This window comes from Lissotriton vulgaris, chromosome 5, assembly GCF_964263255.1.
Source record: "Lissotriton vulgaris chromosome 5, aLisVul1.2, whole genome shotgun sequence".
Taxonomy (NCBI): domain Eukaryota; kingdom Metazoa; phylum Chordata; class Amphibia; order Caudata; family Salamandridae; genus Lissotriton; species Lissotriton vulgaris.
The window spans coordinates 1,979,994,302-1,980,014,859 of NC_141693.1; the positions used below are offsets into that span (position 1 = coordinate 1,979,994,302).

Consider the following 20,558-nt stretch of genomic DNA (forward strand, 5'->3'; position numbering starts at 1 on the left):
GAAAGCAGATGTGCATTCATTAAAGATTGTTCACTGTGTAGATGTGGGTGCCCTTCCTAAACACACAAGGCAATACCTGGGCTGCATGCCGATATGGGCGCGGCTACCATTGGTGCCCCAGGTCCAGTGCACCGGGGCCCAGAGCCCTGGAGGTCCTAATAATTGCTGTATTTTGCTACCCCAACAGCAGTGAAAGGGGCCATTTCCCTTGCTTGTACAAGGGTCTGTAGCATCATTGCTACGGTACCGCATGCACATCCAGTCTGCACATGGCTGGCATTGCTTATTCTCTTCTACATATTGCAGTCAATATTAACAGATGGGGCACATGGTGCAGTCTGCAAGAGGTCCACCCAGCTCGGAGGCCCACTTATGAAAACCAGGGCCATGACCCCATTTACAAATATGAACGTAACCCCTTCGCTGCGGCGGCTATTCCGCCGCAGCGCTAAGGGGGCGGGGGGGCCGCGCGGCGAGCGCATGCTGGTGACGGAACCGCTCCGTCACCAGCCGCGGTTCAGCTGTGCTCATGACGGAGCGGTTCCGTCATGGCCCGCCCCGCTCAATAGAACGCGCCGCGCAGGCGCAAAATCAGCGCCGCGCAAGCGCGACGGCCGGGCAATGAAGGAACCGCTTCGTCATCAGCACAGCGCCACCGCGGCTGATGACGGAGCGGTTCCGTCATCAGCATGGAACGAGTTAAGTGTTTAAATGAGAATGAAGCCCTACTTGCTGCAGCAGGATCAGAGGGTGGTAGAACCGATGAGTCCATACTGACTCCAGCTGGATTATGATCCAGGGTATTCATTCATGCTTCTCTCATGTTTATTTTATAGCTCTATTGGCGTTGCTCATGCACTTTGCATGACTATTTTGGCGCAGTTGTGTGTAGCAGTGTAGCAGTGTCAAAGCTGGGCTGCTTTACAATTGTTCCTGCTACAATAATGCAAGGTTTCCAGAGGTCCAAAGAGGAGGGAATGGGAGTCCCAGACATGTGGCTCTGCCACCGAGGTCTGTGAAGAGTGCACCCCAAAAGAGGCCGACACAGCTTAGTGCATGACTGAGCTGAGCACCCCAGATCTGGCGCAGCATTCTATTATGGGAGGTGCCCTGGTTGCAGGAACATCACTCAAAGAATTCAACATAGTTGCTTGCACCTGCAGGCATTAATGGATGTTACTTGTTCTCCCTGAAGTTATGTGCTCAAGCCATAGGGGAGGGTACATAAACAAGAGGGTAAATAACAGCTGTTATTGCCCCGCAGGTAAGGGCAATAAGTCAAATAGCGTCCCACACACACCCAACATAGGGAGCACTGCAGAAGCATGAGCGGCCCTTCACCTGAGTGGGCTCCGCCCTCCTGCTGTGCTGCCTCTGCCTCGTCCAATCCTGCTGAGTGTACACAGATCAATGGTGTAACATTAGCCCCCACAGCCCCTGTGGTGTGGGGGGGGCATGAACTCCAGGGGGCTCCCCTCTGGCACTGTGCGCGTGCAGCGGGTCTCTGGCCTGAGCGCTTCTGAGTGGGTCTGGAAGAGGGGTGGGAACCCTTCTTATAATTCGTAGAGGGGCACCCCCTCAAGTTTTATTACACCCAGGGCTTTAAGTGGGCCGGGTCTCAAGGGGTCTGAGCACCGGCAGGTTTTTAAAGGGGGCCTCGAAACAGGTCTCTATCGGGCTCTGTTTTGTGTTTTTCCAGCTGCAGTGACAGCAGGCACTTCGATGTGCGCGTGCTCACACTGCTCACTTCTCACCAGTGGAGGAGTTACCGCATGACGTCATGCCAGGTGAGCGTTGCAGGGGAAGGGAAATCCTTTAAAGAGAGTCACTTCCTCTCTGGATTTCCCTTCTCTTTTTGAAACTCAGGAGCAGCAACACTGTCCTGGTGTCACCAGGGCTTTAAGTGGAAGCTTTTTCAATATCATATACAAGCCATCGTTGCTGCTTATTTATCTTATGCAACTAACAACCATTGACAAAGCCAGTAGTCCTGACTCTTTGTAGGTATGATGTTACTTGTTGAGTTCTATATCTGGATGCAATGACAGAAACAGCAAAACAAAATACAAGTCGGGCGGCCCACTATGCTAAGCACAGATTTTTAGCTTACGTGTTTTTAAGCCATGCTCTTAATTACACTGGCCACGCCTTTTTGAGAGACCCCCTAGGTTTTTCATCCTACTTAAAGCCCTGATTACACCGCTGACACAGATTGCAGTCTGGGCTCCTCCTCTTGATTTGGTGAAAGGAAGTTCAATGAGCCAAAAAACTGTGAAAAAATGTGTTTACGTTTTTCTACTTTTCATTGGCTGATTGGGATTACTTTCACCCAAAGCAAGAGAAGGAACCCGGGCCGCTACATGGGTACAGGTAACTCGATGTGACGAGGCAGAAGGATGCTACAGGGGGGTGATCAGCATTTTGAGGCGCCCAAAAATTCAAGTGAGAAGTGGCTCATGCTCCGGCAATGTTCCATATTTTCCCACCTTGCTGATATTGAGAACTGCAGAAGGCTCCCTTTGCTGATCTGTAAAGGTAAATATAGCCAGAAAACAGAGCATTTTGATTGGCTGACCAACTCCTAATGATCTACGAAGCCATAGATGTATAAAGCCACTTACAAAAACAACAATAAAAGCATGGGTCTGGGTGAGTGGCAGATATGATCTGACTACGTTCCCTTCCCTGATCACTCCAATATAACCCAGACTGTACCACAGGTACGAACAATACTTGGTTTAGAGCATGGAACAAGGGAGGGTGCAGCATGAGCTGAGACACCTGCCAGAAAGGAGCAGTGATATATTTTGTGCAGGCCGAGGAAGAGTTTGGCTTGGAAGAAATAGAATGCTTCCAATGCACAATGTAAAAAACGAGATTATGTACCCTCAATTTAAAGAATTTCCTACTGGGAGACTTGAACATTTGGAAAAGATTCTCCTTGGAAGAGATACATCAAAAAGTCCAATTCCATCACATACAAATCAATCAATCAATCAATCAGAAAATTGGTAAAGCGCACTACTCACTCGTGAGGGTCTCAAGGCGCTGGGGGGAAGGGGGAGGGGTGCTGCTACTGCCTGAATAGCCAGGTCTTGAGTAGCCTCCTGAAGGTTAGTAGGGCCTGGGTCTGCCGTAGGAGGATGCAGAGGGTGTTCACTCACAGGACCCAAAGCATGAAAGAGACTGCCCTTTCAAGCAGTGTGAGGGAAACTGATGGGGGGATATTTAGTCCATGAGCAATGGCAAAATATTGTGACAACAGCAAACAAATTTGTGACCTAAGAGAAGAATAGAGAAACATTATGTAAAGTACTGTACAAATGGTGTTACACCTCCCCCCCCCCCCCCCCCCAAAAAAAAAATGCACAGCTAGAGCCACCTAGAACTTAGGAATTCCGATGGGCGCACTGGACACTGACACGCTATGGTCCTGGCTCAGAATTAATCAATTCTGAGAGAAATTCCTACAGCAATAGACATTACAGGATAGACCAAAGCAGGAAGCCCAGAGATGCTCAAACCGGGCTGATATACCCATTGCACTCAAATGAAGGTTGAATCATATATCATTTGTCCCTTGAGGTGCAGCAGACACTACTTGCACATTGGGGCACCAAGTCATACCTAGAAGTGGTGTGTGGTTATAGAAGGAGTGATAGGTGTTAGCAATGCAGAAAATGCAGCAAATGCAGGCAGCAAAAGGGAAGAAGACTCCTATCGAAAACAATGGAAAGCAGTAAAAGATTAATTGGCAGAAGATTTTAGGGAACCTAATGGCTACAGTGGTCGACCTCAAAGCTGGGGAACCGGGTTTGAGTCTCAGCAGGACCCTCAATATCCTGTGATTCTGGGCAAATCACTTAACTTCACTGTGTCTAACAAAATTAATGTGTCCTTCTGTAACGCAACTGGTGCTCATGTAAAACGCTTTCATACCTTTGGGTTGAGTTTGCGCTATATAAAACAGTGGAGAAAAAACATTGTGGAATGTGAAGCAAAAAGCAATGAACTTTTCTTGAACACAAAAGAAGCAAGGGTAGCGGACTTGATACAAGACAATTCCGCCGATGAAACTCAGATGCTGGAAAACAAATGAATCCTTGATCCAAGGCTTAGAACGAGAGAGGGGACAAAGAGTTGTAACAGAAGGAAGGATATCTGTGTGAATGTAATGTCACAAAGTGAAGATCAATAAACAAATGGGAACACAAACATAATACATTTAAGATGCTCAATGGCTAGTATCCACCAGTGTCCACAGGTGACTCACAGACGTTCACATTGTCTAAAACAAAAATCCTTAGATGTCATTCTGGAGTCAATGTTTATCCAGTTTCACTCAACAGCATCTCTGGCGGGACAGACAGGCAGGTTATTAAAGTGGCTCTCGAGGGTTAACCCTCTACTGACCTGGCCAGCCTGGCGAGTGCATTTAGTGTCTTGAATTTAGAATATTGCAGTTCATTCTACACTGGTCTGTTATGAATTTCATCTCACTGGCTGCAGGTACGTCACAATTCTGCGGTGATTGTATTCAATGATCTGTAGTGCACAAGTGAGAACTATTTAGTGCACACCTGAGCATCAGTAGGGATAGATGCAATACTGATGCAATATATTCATCAATACATTAATGAATGTGTCTGAACATGTCCTTTATTCTGGTTATGGTTGTTCTCCAAGCCATGAAACCCCTCCAGAGAGACTGGTATCGCTAAAGTCCATGCATCACCAAAGTTCGCCCAATGCACGGCAGCGCTGTGCATTCTCCGGGAACAGGGCCTTAATACACTAAGGGGGATATTCTCAATGACGTGGCAGTGAGAGGCGTTCGCCTCCATGGCTTAACTCCTCTCACCGCCACTTCGTAAACGTGAGGCTGCACCCTATTCTCAAGAATGTGGTGCAGCCTGGTGTTTCCCCCTGCGATGGCGCTAAGTTTCCCGACTTAGCGCCAGTGCAAGGGTGTCAGTGTGCAGGGGAGGGTGGTTCATATACAGGAAGGTGCCCCTTCTGCACATGAACATTCTTGGAATACGATTTTGCTTTTCCCATGTGTGCAGCAAAAACGAGGTTTCACCTTATTAAGATCAGGATTTTTCGTATTATCGCCGCCCTTGATAACAGGCGGCAGCGTCGAACACAATGGGTGCTGCGGTGGAACACCCACCGCAACACCCACTGCACACCCCATTCTAGCTAAATTTATCGTGAAAGGGGTCTTATTCTCAAGGCAACGTTATGCGACTTAACGTGGCTTAAAGCCACGTTAAGTGGCTTGACGCTGCCTTGAGAATAATTCTCAACAAAACAAGATGCCAGTACTGCTATCTGATTTGACACATTTAAATGCACAATGACTTAAACAATTGTAGCATTATATATAACACAACAAATTGTAACTGTATTAATCTTTTTTTATTTTTTGAATATTCTCAATTATTCAATACAGTATTATTTCAGAGATTCTGGAGTAATTCCAAAGAGGAGAGGGAATATTAAAAATCTATAATCCATCTGGATGCGAAAAAGTTTTTTTTTTTAAAGACACACAAAAAAAGAAGAATTGTATTAAGAAGTGTTTGGCGATACAATCACACATCACATTCATCATCTGTCATTTAATCAACACACCTGTCCTGCACATTCATCTCGCAATCAAAAGAAGTGTGAGTCAAGAAATAAAGAAAAAGAAAGGAAAGGAAAACGTAAATAGCCTCACCAGGGTTCAGGCGAACCTCATATTAATGTATATGGTGGGGTGCTATTTTAATTTTTTAATTATTTTCAATGGTAGCATCATAGTCAAACTCTCTGGCTATCAAAACTTTTTACAATCTCGTTATTTTACAACAATATTCTCACAAGATTAGCCTGAAAGGTACTCAGGAGTTAGGTTAGTAAGAACTGTTGTTTCATTCCTTTGCAGGATTGATCCCTCAAGGTCCTGAAGAGAACCCCCATGATTCAGGGGTTTCGAAACGCGTCGACCTTCCTTCATTTTCAGGCTTTTTTGTGTTGATTAAATGACAGATGATGAATGTGATGTGTGATTGGTGAGGGCAGAAAGCCAGAAATCAGTCCTAGGATGCTTGTTTCCAGTCCAGGAAGGACCTGGCCGGGCAGTTCTGGCTGGACTTGTCCCCTTGGGTGCAGGGTCAAGACTGATTTCATTTGCATATGGCTGGGCACAAAAACAATGGATTTAGGCCCAGATCTTTGTATTGGGGTGAGTATATGACATTGTTCTGCATTCTATCCATCAATTGTTCTTTTTGTGTTAAGCCAAGGAGGCTAATGCCACTCCCTAAAAATGTGCATTGTACTACTCAACTGCAATAAATGCACTAAGTCATCAGCAGGACAGGGCAATTGTTTGACTAAGTTGCCCCTAAACGACTGGGTTGTCCTTCTTTGTTCAAAAGTAAATAGGCATGGTTGTTCCACATCGCTGCCAACCCTCCTGCATAAATGTTTCAGTGGCAGCGCAGCTGTGCGGGCAGCAGGCTTTGGGACAGTGTCTGCTGGCATAGCGCCACGTCCAGCCAGGGCTTGGCAAGGCAGGGCATCGTTAGCAGAATCCCGCGCGGAAGGCTCGCTCCAGTGCACCTGCTGCTTCCAGCGTCGGTTCTGAGTTATGCAAAATATTGCGGCCGGACAAGAACAATATGTTATCCCTATGCATGTTGGGCCTGGAATAAGAGTGAGTTACTGGGTCATTGCTGGTGCAGTGCAGCAGGAACGGTTCATAATAATTAGGGGTGTGCAAAGTTGCCAAGCTTTACTTTTTTTGCAGAATTCGAAAAGTTATAAAAATGTATGTGAAATTCTGAGTTTTACAACAATCGGTATCCAAATACCAGTAATGCCAACAAAATGGTTCTGCATAAAGCGTACCTTGCAGAAGACGATGTACGCCTGTGCAGTGCCTTTCTGCACAGGTAACCTCATCAAATGTCAAACCTACAGAGAAGTTTTATGCATACATTTTCCGTATTGGTTGCAAGTTAGTAGAATGAAAATTGTCTTGCTATGCAGTGAAATCGATCTTGTTATGCACAGATTAAATCCGCACATGCAAATACGAAGGTAGAGTGGAAGAATATGCAAAACTTGCAAAGGACAAGCTCATAATAATAATGAGTCAGGCTGCATGAATTATTCATTAGGTCTAATTACATAGCAGGGTGATTTGCACAGATGAAGGCGGGGGCATACCTGAGTGAGGTGAACCAGACAGCCAAAGACGTCAATTCACCAAATGTCCTGGGTTGGTGAAATTGAGGTCCTGCACCCTTTGATCCACCAAGGACATTGCAAGATTGACGCTTTATCTAACACCTAGCTCCAGAGCAGACTCCTTTTTGCTGCTAAGGGATTAGGGGGAGGCAAATGGGTATAGGAAGGAAATGAGTCTTAACTACAGAAAGTAAAGTGTTTATTTGACCCTGGACACCAGGGATTGTAAAGACAATGCCAGGGAACTCAAAGTGTAAATTGGGGAAGAGGCTTCTATCCCTGGTGCCCCAAATTGACATCCATGCAGTCATCCTTCCTTTCATCGAACACCCTAATGATGGCAGACTGGGCTGCTACTTTAACGGTGTGCATCTGCAGTGCCACTTGATTATGAGGTCTAGACCCTATGAACCCCAGCAGAAGGAATATAAAGTGAGTGACTGGCTCTCCCTCTCAGGAAATTCCATGCTCTCTTGAAAGGCCTCTACTCTATGTCACTGTACAGAATGGGTGTTGGGAGCACACTGCCTCACAGTCCCGGCACAGTTCTCCCCTTTGCATCCTGGTAAATGCAGTACACAGTTCAAACTTACATCAAAATTAGCTAAAGTTTTTCACCAATGTTGGTGCAGACATTGCTGTATATCGCTAGACATGTGTTTCTGGGTTGAACCCATCTTCAGTAGAGAGCAGCAGTTTTAGAGAGCAAAGAAAAATCATCTGGGTTTACTGGAAATGCAGCCAAGTTTCTCTCAGGTCACAGTACCACTCACAGGCACACAGGTGCATCTCCAAAGCTTGTCAGCTTGCTGACTCAAGGGAGCCTTTTGAACAGAATGGGGGTTGAGAGCGAACTGCCTTGCAGTCCCAGCACAGTTCGCCCCTTTGCATCCTGGTAAATGCAGTACAAGTTCAAACTTACTTCAAAATTAGCTGGAGTTTTCCACCAAAGTTGGTGCAGACATTGCTGTATATCGCTAGACACGTGTTTCTGGGTTGAGCCCGTCTTCAGTAGAGAGCAGCCGTATTAGAGAGCAAAGAAAAATCATCTGGGGTTACTGGAAATGCTGCCAAGTTTCTCTCAGGTCCCAGTACCACTCACAGGCACACAGGTGCATCTCCAAAGCTCGTCTGCTTGCTGGCTCAAGGGAGCCTTTTGAACAGAATGGGGATTGGGAGCACACTGCCTCACAGTTAAGCATGGGCGGAAAATCCGTTCCGCTCGCGGATTTTGCGGATTTTCGGTAAATTCGCAATCCACGAACTCTCGCGAATTTACCGAAAAACCGCAAATTCGCATGCAGCGGATTTTTTTGCTTGGTGATACAATATTGCGGCGTTCACTTACCGTCATTCAGCGTTTGCCGAGTTGTTTTTCTCGATATTTTGCGAGTGCTGCGCCATTTTGGATCTTGCTGCGGGATCCCGCGGGAGTTTGGCGACGCATCGCGAGAGTTCGCAATTGCAAACATGTAGGTGCGGCGGGCAGCAACAATCTTGCACTCGCGAAATTACAAAATTTGCAATTCTGCACAAGAAATCCACTAGCAAGCAGCATAGACCTTCTGAAAATGATGATTTTTATTAGAATAACTCCTCAGGTTGACATTTGACCTGCACTTTTTTGGATTTGAGGCCTTTTTGACTTTCTTTGGATCACTTTTGGATTAGAAATCAACTTTCACAAGTAAGTTTGTTTGGGGCATTACAGTTGCTGTTCTGCAGAAAAACGAGTTTTGCAAAACTGAAAGCACTCAGCAGGTGCAAAAGTTCACTCATCATTAGTAACCATTCCCTGTAGTACTTCCTGAGGGGCCCCTCCAGAGTTCAGTTGCCTATGTTTGTTTGGGGCATTACAGTTGCTGTTCTGCAGAAAAACGAGTTTTGCAAAACTGAAAGCACTCAGCAGGTGCAAAAGTTCAAACTCATCATTAGTAACCATTCCCTGTAGTGTTTCCTGAGGGGCCCCTCCAGAGTTCAGTTGCCTACTTGCAACTAGTCTATGACCCTGCTCTGACCCTCACAGCAGGCTCATAGAATAGCTACAAGTAGGCCACAAAGGTCCTGGGAAAAAAATTGCACTGCAACAGAAAGCAAATTACAGATAAGGAAGCAGGTGCCAGACAGGAAGTTTAAATTCAGTGACACATTAATCAACCCCAAATTAATTCATGTCAGTTGAAGCAGGGCAGGTGTGCTTGCTTTTCCCCCCATAATCTATAGTGATGAATCAGAGGGTGGCAGTGATGTACCAGAGGGTGGCATGGGTGAATCAGAGGGTGGCAGTGGTGAAACAAAGGGTGCTGTGAACCTGTGATGATGAACCAGATGTAGAAACAACAAAGTTGCTACCGTTGCGAGCCGACAAGTAAGTTCGCAATTGCGAACTGGTACAAAACCCTCGCGAACTGGCAGAAACCCTTGCGAACACAAAAAAAAAATCTGCAAATTCGTGAGAATTCGCGGATTTTGCGGATTGCGAGTTCGCAAATACGCAAATTTGCGAACGCCAGATTCGCAAAATTCGCCCATGCTTACTCACAGTCCCAGCACAGTTCGCCCCTTTGCATCCTGGTAAAGGCAGTACACAGTTCAAACTTACTTCAAAATTAGCTGGAGTTCTCTGTCCCGGGACACTAGTGAATGTCTTCGGCAGAAACCTGATGGGGGCCATCTGAGTGCATCCCTATAGGGTGCTTCATGTGTTTCTCCAGTTGCCCTGCTCAAGGTTACTATAGGAAATTATAATTTCCAGTCCTCCTTCTGCATGTAAAGTCCATAAGAGAGGACTGTGAGGGCTAATGCAGATTTTCCTTGTACTTATGACGGAAAGTCTTAATTTTATTAAAGACACGGAGGCGAGTATTATGCCTTCTTTTCTTGCTTTATTTTCAATAGCAGCAAGATAAGCAATTAACTACAATACCCAGAAGGCACAGCAGGAAAACTACTGGCCAATGGGATTGGGTAAAACAAACAATAAACCAATCACAACATAGCTAGTATATATGGCCCGAACCGACCATGAGTAGTCCTCTTTTCTTGTGCGAGAAAGTCAAGTAGAATGTAGAAACAAAGGAAATATAGTTAACAAAATGCAAAAGGTCATAATCCAAGCAAATAAATCCTGAAGGAAACCCAGAACTGCCGGATAGTGATGGAGGAAAGTTCCACGAAACACAGATGAGGAGCCGGATGCAGAGAGGTAATCCAAAGGAGTAGAGTCAGTCTTAATTGGAGGCTGGTAGTAAAGCCGGAGTTCCTAAGGGTGGGAAAAAACAGACATGATTAGTAAAGCAGAGGTGGGATAATACTCGCCTCCGTGTCTTTAATAAAATTAAGACTTTCCGTCATAAGTACTAAGAAAATCTACATTTTATGTCAAGAACGGAGGCTCCTATTATGCTTGTTCAAAGCATATTAACCACCAAAGAAGAAGCAGTAACACCAGGTTTGCAATAAAAAGTTTTGAAAACCGAATCATTTGACCAATCTGCTGATTTCAGGATATCCTCCAAACGAGAGCCTGCCCAAAAGGCTTTAGAGGCCATAGCACCCCTGCCGGAGTGAGCACCAAAGGCGGTAATGTCAATGCCCGCAAGGGACATAATCCAGCGTACCCAACGGGCGAGCGTGGCAGAAGATACAGGAAGATGGGGTTTGCGAAAAGAAATGAGCAATTGCGAATGAGAGGAGGTCCTGAGATCAGCAGTTTTTTGTTCATAACTTTTGAGACATTGACCCACACAGAGCTGTGGTTGGGAAGGGAAATAGGGATAAAACACAGATTGTAGATTGGTTTTGGTACGTCTGTGAACCTGAAACAAAACACCAGAAGATGAAAATTGTCTGGAAGACAAATCCAATGCTTTGACATCAGAAGCATGTTTGATTGATATTAAGCACAATAACATGATAAGTTTGGCTGAAAGCATTTTGAGCGAGAGAGCATCATTGTTAGGCCATGAAATAAACAATTTGAAAACCAAATTAACATCCCATAAAACTGAATACTTAGCCAATGGAGGTTTTGAGAATCGGACTCCTCGGAGAAGACAACACACCAAAGGATGAGTACCTACCGGCTTATTGTCGATGGGACAGTGGTCCAAAGAGATAGCAGATCTGTAAAGGTTGACGGTGTGGTAAGATTTACCCGCACTAGCTTCTGAAGCCAGAAAGTTAACCACAAAACTTAGAGGGGCTGAAAAGGGATCGACAGACCGTTCCAGACACCAGCTTGACCATAAAGTCCAAGCTGACTTGTAGGCTCTGGAAGTGCCCGGGGCCCAGGCTTGGCTGATAAAAATTGAAGCTTCCTGTGAAACGACGATGTCAGAAGAGGAAGACCGAAATTTTCCAACCGGAAAGAACCAGGGAGTGATCTAGAATCATGGCTTGGGGGAGACCCTGAGGGTTTAGAAGAAGGTCTTTGCTGAAAGGAAGAAGTATTGGAAAGTCCACTGCCAGCTCCAGGAGCGAAGGAAACCAGATTTGAGCTTGCCAGAAAGGAGCTAGAAGGACTAAGGAGGTCGACTGACGTCGGACTTGAGCAAGCACCCTGTTGATCATCAGGAATGGAGGGAAAGCATAATTGAGGTGAAGGGACCAGTCCTGGAGGAAGGCATCCGTCGCCAGAGCGAGAGGATCCGGTCGCCAACTGAAGAAAGCGGGAAGTTGGGAATTGAGACGGGAAGCAAAAAGATCGATAGAGAAAGGGCCCCATTTCCTGAAGAGAGAAAGAAAGACGGATGGAAGAAGCTTCCAATCGCTTGAATCTCGCAGATAACGAGAATGCCAATCCGCTATGGCGTTGAGATTGCCTGGCAGGTACTCCGCCCGAAGGGACAGCTTGTGTTGAAGACAGAATTCCCAAAGGCTTTTCGCAAGTTCTGCGAGAGGTTTGGATTTTGTGCCACCGAGATGGTTTATGTAGCAGACTGCAGAAACATTGTCCATCCGAAGAAGAATGGAACAACTTGCCCTGTTTTTCGCCAGACTGCGGATTGCAAAGGAGCCTGCCAGCATCTCTAAACAATTGATGTGCAATGACGACTCCTCTGGAGACCATGTACCTCCAGTCGAGATTGAACCACATCGGGCGCCCCAACCCAACAGACTGGCATCTGATTCTAATACAAGATCTGGGGCCATCGCGAAGATCATTCTTCCATTCCACACATCTAAATGGTCGATCCACCATTGAAGTTCGAGGCGTGACTCTAGGTCTAGCTGAATAAGATCTGAATACGCCAGTCCTTTGCGCAGGTGTCTTATCTTCAAACGTTGAAGGGCTCGATAATGTAATGGGCCGGGAAAGATGGCCTGAATGGACGCCGAATGAAGGCCCACTATCCTTGCTAGAGAACGAAGGGACACTTGAGAGAGCTGGAGCACGTGACGTATCTCCGAACGGATGGCTGTAACCTTGGATTGCGGAAGGTAAAGAGAAGCGGTGGAAGAATCCACCCAAAAACCCAGAAACTCGATACTTTGAGATGGAAGGAGCATGGATTTTTCTGAGTTGATCAGAAAGCCCAGTTCGAGGAGAAGAGACTGAGTCACATCGAGGTTGGCAAGAAGAGACTGTTTGTCGGTATGCATGAGCAAGATATCGTCTAGGTAAATGATTAGACGGATGCCCCGAGACCGTAGATAAGAAACGGCAGGTCTCATCACCTTGGTGAAGCACCAAGGAGCGGAAGAAAGACCGAAAGGTAGCGAACAAAACCGGTAGGTGACACCCAGCCACTGAAATTGTAGATATTTTGTGTGAGATTCGTGAATGGGAATCGAGAGATAGGCATCCTGAAGATCCAATATGACCATCCAGTTGGATGGGCGCAATGTGTCCCTGAGATGGATGATGGTCTCCATCTTGAAGTGACGATAAACAACATATTGTTTGAACCACTTGAGATTGATTACAGGACGTACTTTTTTGTTCTTTTTTCGGACCAGAAAGAGAGAGCTTAGATACCCGGAGGGATCGAAGGGAGCTATGAGGATAGCTCGCTTGGTAAGAAGATTTAGAACTTCCAGTGAGACGAGCTGGGCTACGTCTGCGGAAAAAACCAGAGGCGGAGGAAAAATATCCTGGAAAGGAGGATTGTAGAACTCTATGAGATAACCTTGGACAGAATTGAGGACCCAAGGGTCCGCTGTGAGAGCGCACCACCTGTGAAGAAACAGAGACAGACGTCCTCCGATTGGAGGAGATGGGCTTACCTTGGTTATTGGCTTGGCTGTTGTTGGAACGGGAACCTTATTGTCCGCGGCCACGGAAGCCACGACCTCGTTGGGGATAGAATTGTGGCTTGAAGTCTTGATAGCCGGAGTTGGCTGCACCTCTGGAACCTTGGTTTTGGTAACCGCGGCCGGAAGAGCGGTTCCTGCCTCTGCCGGCCCTGCCAAAAACCCGAGGGGTGAAGACTTTCTTAATGGAGAATTGGGCTTTTTCCAATGAAGCAAAGGTAGAAACATAACGGCTGAGGTCCTTGACAAGGGAATCGCCAAAAAGGAGTCCATCTGCCTGGACACCAGGATCCTGAGAAGCCAGGTTCGCTAATTTTGGATCTAGTTTAATTAAGAGGCCCTTGCGGCGTTCATTGATAATAGCAGCGTTGGCATTGCCCAAAAGACAAAAGGATCTTTGTATCCAAAGAGAAATTACCTCAGGGTTGAGGTCAGACCCATCTAGGTGGGCAGTCTCCGCCATATCCAGCACCCGGGCCAAAGGACTAACAACATCTAGTAATTTTTCCTGACAAGTGGACCAAGCTCTGTCCACGCCCTTGCGATGGTCCTTGCCAAATTTTGAAAAGAAAGTAAGGAGAGGTTGATCAATGGAAGGAGTGGCAGTGATATGAGAGGGTAGAGAAGGTTTAGGACATTCAGACTTGAGTTTGGCTCTGACAGACTTATCCAGAGAAAGACGTAATTTGGAGGAGATATAATCACCCACATGGGGAATGGGAAACCATTCTGTGGAATTAGGATGTCGAATAGAAGTAGGGTCAAACATAGGATTGCCCTCCGAATCAAGCACAGGTTGGGACGCAAAAGCGTCAAGTCTAGGCTTCTTGGGGGAAGGAGGATCATTAAAGAGATCTGCCAGGTCGTCGGTGTCACCCATATCATCATCATCATCCGTATCGGGGATGGAGTCAATGACCAGCTTCTTAGGAACCTCCACATTTTTGCTCTTGGCTTTACTTTTGCCCACAATCTTAAACCCCTCCATGGTAAGAGGCCTCGGAGGGACCGTGCCCTCAGTCTGGTGCGAGGAAGACTCGCGAGTAAGCAGTGACACATTTTTAGAAACATTAGTGGAAGGAACCAGTTTACGCTTTCTGCTTTCCCCCGCAGAATGGGCCAAAGCTTTGGTCATAAGACTCAGGAGAGAGTTCTCCATGTGTTTAGAAACACGAGTCATAGAAGCTTCCACAGCTGTCTCTACAGAGGAATTAATAAACTGACTAAGGTCCTGCTTAAAAGTCTCACTTTCCTCATTATCCAGCTCGGGAGAGCTTGAAACCTCCATAATATGACCAAAAGGCAGAGAGGAATGGGTTAAACAAAAGGAAAGGCAAAGGGGGTGTGAGCGAGAGGGAAAACACTCCCCCGGGGAGCGGGACCGTGAGGAAACGAAGCCTGAAACACGGAAAGCCTCACAGAAACGCTCGTTGAGGAAATGCGGTACGGCAAAGCTGCAGGGAGAGGAAAGCGCGCTGCGGGAAAAACCAACCGCAGAAGCGCGCAAGGTCTATACCAAGGGACCGGACGGGATACAAGACGAGCACGAGCAGCGCTCGAAGGCACAAAAGATAGACGAGCGCAAGCAGCGCTCGAGAGCACGATATATAAACGAGCGCAAGCAGCGCTCGAGGGCACAAATTAATAGCAAAATCAGTAAATACAATGCAAATACAGCAGAGAAACAAGTAAATATGACTTATCTGACTGCGTAGCAGCAAGAAAAGAGGGATACTCATGGTCGATTCGGGCCATATATACTAGCTATGTTGTGATTGGTTTACTGTTTGTTTTACCCAATCCCATTGGCCAGTAGTTTTCCTGCTGTGCCTTCTGGGTATTGTAGTTACTTGCTTATCTTGCTGCTATTGAAAATAAAGCAAGAAAAGAAGGCATAATAGGAGCCTCCGTTCTTGACATAAAATTCTGTTTAGGGCCACATTACTAGTGCCCCAGTAACTGCTTCCTATTCCAGTGTGATGGGGTTATTGAGCCTATGAGTAATGTTCAAGAATCATCACACTCCTGAGCTGTTACTCCGGTGCACATTCATGAGGACATGCCTGCCAAAATTCTCATGGGCATCAACTTCGGAAAGAGGCAAAATATGGTAATTGTCTCTGCAAACTCTCATAGAGCACTTTATGCCTCATTCCATCTTCCCCAACCTCGGCCTTTAACCCTGACCCAGGGATATATTGCATAATTGTGTATCAGTATTTCCATGGACAGTGTAACTTTGCTAAAATACCGGGCCACACATGGCCACTGGCTTTACTAACTAGTATGGTTCCCTCTAAGCAATCAGGATTGCAAAACTGGTGCAGTGACCAAATATATTCCTATATATTGCAAACACATCCTTTATGCAATATAGGTCCTGTGCAGGGCCAGCTTTAGCACTCGTGGCACCTGGTGTGACAATCTTTTTGGCGTCCCCCCAATGACCTCCTTCTCCACGAATTGCCTCTCTAGCACCCTCCAACAGTTCCTCTCATCTCTTCATGGCCCTCTCTGACATGCCTTTCATTTTTAGGTTGAGGCCTACCAGATGGCACAGCTGTCTAGTTTGCTTGCGACTTCTTACGGGCATTCTGAAAGCTTCCCTGCAAATCACAAGACGCAACTGGGAACTTGGGCACGCCACCAATATGGTGGTTGTGCGGGTCCCCGAGACACTTCTCTGGCGGGGGTGGCACCAGCGCGACAATGACACGGCCGGCGCCTGCCCCCGCGTGCAGCAATTGGACGGCCTGGCGATTCTCCGGAAGCGGATCAAGCACTTCCGGGGCAACGTAGGCAAAACGGGTCCCGGATCTTGCCAGGACCTGTTTAATACAGCTAGGGTGGCCAGTCTCCCTTTAAAAGGGAGCGCAGAGCAGCAGCACGATATTTTCCTTGCCACTCCGTGGACTCAGCTGACCGGCACAAGGTAGTATTGGAGGGCGTAGGGTGTGCCCGCGGAAAAGGTTTCTCATGGGCAAACGGGCCTCCTGCGCAAGGTTTCTCTGTTAAAGGGGAAATCTGGCAAGTAGTTGGGAACAGTTATGACCTTGCACGTAGGCACATCCGGGATACTCAGAAAACAAAGTGTACATATTTCAGTTTAAGGTTAGGTATGGCTATGTATTAGACTCATGTTAAGGTAAGCCATAACAATTAGTAAATATGTGTATTTTAAATATTATTGAATATGTTTTGGGTTTTCTGCACATTAAAATTGTAATAAGAATTTTAATTATGATTTAATAATTTTTAATAAAATATGGCCGGGGTTATCTAACCCCTAATTCAAGTTCTGTGTTTGGATGAATTTTATTATTGGTGCCTTGGAGCAAGAAGGGGGAGGGGGTTGGAAACAACCATCCCAAGGTCCCTGTCTGTAGGGGAGTTGTTGGGGTCCACATTTCAACCATTGTAGGGGGACTCTGCAATACCTGGCCATGTGCATTCCTTCCATTGCTGACTCCTGGCTTTGTGATTTGTAACTCACATTTGCTGGCTTTATTTGTTTTAGGCTGTCCAGCTAGAGTGTGTCCCTCCCGTTGCCCAAGCCTTGTTTACTATATTCTTCCACACACTAGCTTTCTGTAAACATGCCTCTAAATCTTGTTCTTATCTTGTCCCATCTGCTGAGCACTCAAAAAAGAAGTCAAATGTCAGCTCTGTCTTCCAAGGGAGCTTGGTGTTTATTTTTTTTCTCTGACTTCAAAGTGAGAGAATTTATGTTACAATTCTGCTGAGTAACCATGTGAGAGGATAGGGTGAAGGATGTTTTTTGTCTACCAAACAACAACAAAAAATGAACTATGCTAATGTTTCAGAATATATCAGAATTAGTACAAAAGAAGCACATTTTATGTATAATTCTGAAGTGTGGTGGAAACAAATATTTGAATACGATTAAAGCACATCAATACACAGGGTGATGACATTTGCACACATTATCGTTTGGACACAGTAAAGCCATGTTTGTGGTGCAAAGCAATGGTCATTTCAATTGAAAATGTGTTGTCTATAATGGTGGTGTGCTTCCACATCATGCATAGTCCTCACTACGGCACTCTACTCCACTGCACTCCTCTCCACTCTATACCATTCCAATGTATGCCAGGCCACACAATTCTATGACACTCCATGATGTGCCACTCCACTCCACTCTACACCCCTCCACTATAAGACACTCTACGAAACACCACACCATGCCACTCGACTCCACGTCACTTCAATCTATGCCACTCTCTCTATGACATACCACAACGCTCCACTCTATGCCCCTTCATTCCACACCACTTACCCCACTCCACTCCAATTGAACCAAATCTACCCCACTCCAATCTACCCCACTCCACTCCACTCCACTCCAATCTACCCCAGTTTATCCCAGTCTACCCCACACCACTCTATCCAACTCCACTCCAATCTACCCCACTTCACTCCAATCTACTGTACTATAATCCACCCAGTCTACCCCACTTCAATTTACCCCAATCCACTCAACCCACTCTGCCTGAGTCTACCCCACACCAATTTACTCCTCTTCAGTCCAATCTACCCCACTCCACTACAATCTATGACTGTTACCAGCATTCCACTCTTACCTAATCCACCCCACTCCAGTCTACCCCAATATATTGCATTCCACTCTACCTGATCTTACCCACTCCAATTTACATCACTGCACTCCACTCCAATCTACCCCACACCACCCTAATCTACCCTAATCCACCCCAGTCTACCCAAATGTAATCTACTCCACTCCCCCACTCCAATCTACCCCAATCTACTCCACTCCAACCTACACCACTCTAATCTACCCCACTCTATTCCAATCTACCTCACTCCACCCCACTCCAATGTACAGTACCCCATCCCAATCTACCCTGCGCCACTCCAATTTACCCTACTCCCCCATCTACCCAACTCAACTCCAATCTACCCTCATCTACCCCCTACAGACTACTTCAATCTATCCCCACTCCATTCTAATCTACCCTACCTGGGATAGCTCCTCCGCTATGGCGGAGGAGCGCTGTCCCCAAGCTTTCAAGCAGTGCAGAACCAAAAATATAAAATGATAATAACTTTTAGTTATTATCATTTTATGCCTGTCTGCTTTGTGGGTGGACAGGGCTGCTCTGCTCTGCGAGAAGGGCAGTGGAGGAGTTGTTTGCCCACTCCTAAAAGTGAGCATTGATTGTTTGGTCGGCACTCTTGTGCCGCCTAAACTAATCATGCGTACTTTCCCACTTTTCCATGCAGGCTGCATTACAGCCTGCATGGAACAGGGTCACCCCTACAGCCCCTGGCTGAGCACCATGTCAAGGAGCTCAGACCAATCACAATGTTGCAATTGCAGCATTGTGATTGGCTTAGGGGAGGGAGCCTGGCTTCCTGTTCCTGAAAACGGAAGTAGGAGAGCAGGAGAAGGGACGCTGGACTGGGTGGCAACAAGATAGGTGATTTAAAAAAAGATTCCCTCCTTTCCAGCCTGCAATCACGACCCCCTTGTGACCCCCACCTCCCAGGCCCCTACCCGCAAGTCATGCCAGCCAATGCTGTACCATACTTTAATGCATCCAGTCTATCCCACTCCACTACATTCTACCCCAATATATCTCCCTCCACTCTACCACAATCTACCCCGTGTTAACCTACTCCAATCTACCCACTCCACCCCAATCTGCTCAACTCTGCCCCATTCAACCCAAATCTACCCCAAATCAATCTACCCCACTCCAATTTACCACGCCAATCTATGGTACTCCAATCTACCTTAGTCTACCCCACTACACCCCACTCCAAATTACACCAATCCACACCACTCAATTCTAGCCCACTTTTACCCTACTCCACTCTACCCCAATGTACCCCATTCCCCTCCACCCCAACCTATCCCATTCCAATCTATCCCACCCCACTCCATTCCATTACCTTTTAGACATGCCAAACAGCAGCCACACTGGTGTGCAACATGGCTTAAACAAATTGCCAAAGCCATTAGCTCTTGTATAGGTGTGACCTATTGACGTTGCCAATGCTTCTTTATAAGGCTACTCACAGTTCACTCTCACTCAGTTCTGTGATCTGCATGGTACACTTTTTTGAAGCAGGCACTACTTTAGGGTGAGTCAAAACTGTTACTAGATAAATCTTCAATTTCTCTAGCAGGAACATTAATCACCATAGTTATTGTGTCATTTTTATTTTTTCCGGATAACTACTGCACCCATAAGGAATACTGCAGCAGGTGCTTTTAAACCCATACGTCTGTGTCTGATACAGCTGCACCAGTCACACTGCCTAAACCCAGCTGTCTTACATCCAGCTCAATGAAGCCCTTCCTTGACTGCTTCTGCACTATTCCTGTGTTCTCCATAAATAAATTAAAACACTTATACTCTTGTCCTCGCTCACCATCATGTGGTTCTCGGAATATCACTTACTTCATCTGTGCTGTGCCTCAAAAAGAAAACTATGTGCATGTAGTCTTGTTCTGTGTAAAGCGCTTTGATGCCCTTGAGTCCAGTTTGTGCTATAAAAAATGACAGACGTCTCAGGGGCCCCTCACCACGTTCTGCGGGGAGGGAATCCGATAATGTTGCATTACGCCATAGGCGTGACCGTTTACCAGCTCTGGGAACACCTTTTAATAAATGGTTTGTGCATTTCTGACATTTAAAGTTGGAAAGCTGGTCACCACGTCACCACCGCCCTGCACCCCCATTTGAAATCCTGCATTTAGCATAACAAGAGGAACACAGTAATATTGTGTATGGAAATGAATGGCACAGACAGGGAAACCCCCAAGCAGTCACTTGCCAGCTGTACACCCCTTTCATCTTTTTTAGGTCTCGGCCTAGCGTTACACTGCGCAGCAGTGTACGCGCAGCCGAGATTTTATGTTTCCTAGAGTGGGGCTTGAACCCGCCCCTCTTCTCCATTGGCTGGCTTCCTAAACGGAGGCCAGCCATTGGAGGAGAGGGGCATCACTCTGTTCAAGCCCCGTCTTTTTGGGATTGAGGGATGTGTTTTTTACGTTCTTTCTCTTTTCTGATGGT

The 20,558-nt window shown here is 46.4% G+C and overlaps 1 pseudogene; it reads right to left on the minus strand.

Annotated features, from left to right (window-relative positions):
• The window catches only part of LOC147717919 (uncharacterized), an 82,455-nt pseudogene extending 67,733 nt beyond the window's left edge, over positions 1–14,722 (minus strand).
• Positions 14,723–20,558: the final 5,836 nt, after the last annotated feature.